The following is a 4,396-nucleotide window of genomic DNA, read 5'->3' as shown; positions in this document are numbered from 1 at the left end:
TCAATTTAGCTGCTGAATGTAATGTCCTGTTGAAGCTTGGCCAAACATGTCTAATCTTTTTAGACTGAAGCTTTAGACTAACATTGCATGATTCCTGGAATTCTTATTAAAAGTTTTGATTCTCTTTATTTTCTTTTCTATATAATTTTAGAAAAAAATACAAAAAAATTTTAAAATCATAAAACCAAAAATATTTTATGTTTCTTGTTTGAGTCTATTGTCTAATTTTAAGTTTGGTGTCAATTGCATGTCTTTATCCTTCTAATTTTCGAAAATTTATACATATTGTTCTTCATTGATCTTCAAGTTGTTCTTGATGATTTCATTGCTTTGATCTTCAAATTCTCTTGTTTTGTGTGTTTTGTTGTTTCTCATATGCATTCTCAATTTGTTAGTGTCTCTTATATGAAAATATTTAAGTTTGGTGTCTTGCATGCATTGTTTATTTGATCTTAGTTGAAATTTTTATTGTTTCTCATCATTAAAAAATTCAAAAATATTTTCAAAATTGTGTCTTTTCAAGCTAATAATACAGTGAATTGAAGATTCAGAACATTCAACAGAGGAATCAAACAGAAAAATCTGGGCGTTCAAAACGCCAAGTGAAGAAGGAAAACTGGCGTTTAAACGCCAGCCAGGGTACCTGACTGGGAGTTTAACACCCAAAAAGGTAGAGATTTGGGCGTTAAACGCCAGAATGGGCACCATTCTGGGCGTTTAACGCCAGGATGACACTAGAGGAAATATTTTGTTTTTAATTCACATTTTTTTCAAGTTTTCATAATTTTTCAAAATCAAATCTTTTTCAAATCATATCTTTTCAATCATATCTCTTTCAAAATCAATTTCTTTCCATTTTATATTTATTTTTACTATTTTCAAAAATCCTTGCTTCAATTCAAGATTTACTTTAAAAATTTTCAAGTTGTTACTTGCCTATTAAGAAAGGATCAAATTTTAAATTTTAGAATCATATCTTCTAATTTCTTATTAGTCAAGTAATCAACTTTAGTTTCAAAACTTTCTCTTTTTAATTTGATTTTCTTATCTTTTCAATCATATCTTTTTAATTTCTGATTTCAAAATCTTTTTAAAAAAAAATCACTTGATTTATTTTCCAATCTTAGTTTTCGAAAATCATCAATCAAATTTTCAAAATTTCTTTTAATTATTTCAAAATCTTTTGGTTTAATTTTCGAAAATTCTTCCCCTCTTCTCACATCCTTCTATTTAAAGGACTAAGACTCCTCATTAAGGTGCAATTCGAACTCTGTCCCTCTTGATAAGTTCGAATTCCCTCTTCTCCACCTCCTCCTTCTATTCTTCTTTTCCTTTGACACCTCAAGGAATCTCTATATTGTGACATAGAGGATTCTCTACTTTCTTGTTCTCTTCTCTTTCATATGAGCAGGAGCAAAGATAAAGGCATACTTGTTCAAGCTGATCCTGAACCTGAAAGGACCTTGAAGAGAAAGCTAAGAGAAGCTAAAGAACAATTCTCTTTAGAGGGCCTAACAGAACTCTTCAAAGAAGAAGAAACCATGGCAGCCGAAAACAACAACAATGCCAACAATACAAGGAAGGTGCTTGGTGACTTTACTGCACCTACTCCTGATTTCTACGGGAGAAGCATCTCAATCCCTGCCATTGGAGCAAACAACTCAAATCTGTGACACTGTCAAGACCAATGGGGTTGACCCTGAAGTCTATAGACTTATGCTTTTTCCTTTTGCTGTAAGAGACAGAGCTAGAACATGGTTGGATTCACAACCTAAAGAAAGCCTGAACTCTTAGGAAAAGCTAGTTAATGCCTTCTTGGCAAAGTTCTTTCCACCTCAAAAATTGAGCAAGCTTAGAGTGGAAGTCCAAACCTTCAGACAGAATGATGGTGAGTCCCTCTATGAAGCTTGGGAGAGATACAAGCAATTGATCAGAAGGTGCCCTTCTGACATGCTTTCAGAATAGAGCATCATAGGAATCTTCTATGATGGTCTGTCTGAACTATCCAAGATGTCATTGGATAGCTCTGCTGGAGGATCTCTTCATCTGAAGAAGACGCCTGCAGAAGCCCAGGAACTCATTGGAATGGTTGCAAATAACCAATTCATGTACACCTCTGAAAGGAATCCTGTGAATAATGGGTCAACTCAAAAGAAAGGAGTTCTTGAGATTGATACTCTGAATGCCATGCTGGCTCAGAATAAAATATTGACCCAACAAGTCAATATGATTTTTCAGAGTCTGTCTGAAATGCAAGCAGCAACAGGCAGTACTAAAGAAGCTTCCTCTGAAGAAGAAGCTTATGATCCTGAGAACCCAGCAATGGAAGAGGTAAATTACATGGGAGAACCCTATGGAAACACCTATAATCCTTCATGGAGAAATCATCCAAATCTCTTATGGAATGATCAACAGAGACCTCAACAAAGTTTCAACAACAATAATGGTGGAAGAAACAGGTTTAGTAATAGCAAGCCTTTTCCATCATCTTCTCAGCAATAGACAGAGAATTCTAAGCAAAGCTACTCTGACTTACCAACCATAGTCTCTGATCTAATCAAGACCACTCAAAGTTTCATGACTGAAACAAGGTCCTCCATTAGAAATTTGACAACTCAAGGAAACAGGCTTTTGGACTTGTAGAGGATGTCTTGGTGAAGGTTGAAGACCATTACATCCCTGCTGATTTCATAGTCCTAGAGACTGGGAAGTGTATGGATGAATCCATCATCCTTGGGGACCCTTCCTAGCCACAGCAAAAGCTGTGATTGATGTTGGCAGAGGAGAATTGATCATTCAAGTGAATGGAGACTCCCTTGTGTTTAAAGCTCAAGGATATCCCTCTATCACCATGGAAAGGAAGCACGAAGAGCTTCTCTCAATACAGAGTCAATCAGAGCCCCCATAGTCAAACTCTAAGTTTGGTGTTGGGAGACCACAACTAAACTTTAAGTTTGGTGTTGAACCCCCATATTCAAACTCTAAGTTTGGTGTTGGGAGGTTTCAACATTGCTCTGAACATCTGTGAGGCTCCATGAGAGCCACTGTCAAGCTATTGATATTAAAGAAGCGCTTGTTGGGAGGCAACCCAATTTTTACTTATCTATGTTAAATTTCTATTTTCCTTTGTTATTTTATGTTTTCTGTAGGTTGATGATCATGTGAAGTCACAAAAATAATTAAAAAAGCAAAAATAAAGTGAAAAACAGAATGAAAAATAGAACACCCTGGAGGAAACAGTTACTGGCGTTTAAATGCCAGTAAAGGTAGCAGAATGGGCGTTAAACGCCCAGTCTGGCACCATTCTGGGCGTTTAACGCCAGAAAAGGGCACCAGACTGGCGTTTAACGCCAGGAATGGGCAAGAAGCTAGTGTTAAACGCCAGAAATGGGCAGCAGCGTGGCGTTTAACGCCAGAATTGGCAGCAAGGGGCGTTTTGCACGCCACATGGTGCAGGGATGAGAAATAATTGACACCTCAGGATCTGTGGACCCCACAGGATCCCCACCTACCCCACCACTCTCTTTCTTCTTCACCCATTTACCAATCACCTCAATACCTCTTCCCCAAAACCCCCTCACCTATCAAATCCCACCATTCTCTTCACCACTCACATCCATCCTTCATAAAACTCCCCCTACCTCACCATCCAAATTCAAACCACTTTCCCTCCCAAACCCACCCATAATGGCCGAAACACAAAACCCACTCCATCTCCTCTATTTCTTCTTCTTCTACTCTCTTCTTTCTTCTTTTGCTCGAGGACGAGCAACCTTCTAAGTTTGGTGTGGTAAAAGCTAAAGCTTTTTGTTTTTCCATAACCATTTATGGCACCAAAGGCCGGAGAAACCTCTAGAAAGAGGAAAGGGAAGGCAAAAGCTTCCGCCTCCGAGTCATGGGAGATGAAGAGATTCCTCTCAAGGGTGCATCAAGACCACTTCTATGAAGTTGTGGCCAAGAAGAAGGTGATCCCCGAGGTCCCTTTTAAGCTCAAAAAGGGCGAATATCTGGAGATCCGACATGAGATCCGAAGAAGAGGTTGGGAAGTTCTCACCAACCCTATTCAACAAGTCGGAATCTTAATGGTTCAAGAGTTCTATGCCAATGCATGGATCACCAAGAACCATGATCAAAGTGTGAACCCGGACCCCAAGAATTGGCTTACAATGGTCCGAGGGAAATACTTAGACTTTAGTCCGGAAAATGTAAGGTTGGCATTCAACTTGCCTATGATGCAAGGAGATGCACACCCCTACACTAGAAGGGTCAACTTTGATCAAAGTTTGGACCAAGTCCTCATGGACATATGTGAAGAGGGCGCTCAATGGAAGAGAGATTCAAGAGGGAAGCCGGTTCAACTAAGAAGGCATGACCTCAAGCCCGTGGCTAGGGGTTG

This window comes from Arachis ipaensis, chromosome B02 (assembly GCF_000816755.2).
Source record: "Arachis ipaensis cultivar K30076 chromosome B02, Araip1.1, whole genome shotgun sequence".
Classification (NCBI taxonomy): domain Eukaryota; kingdom Viridiplantae; phylum Streptophyta; class Magnoliopsida; order Fabales; family Fabaceae; genus Arachis; species Arachis ipaensis.
Note: the sequence above shows the minus strand (reverse complement) of the source record.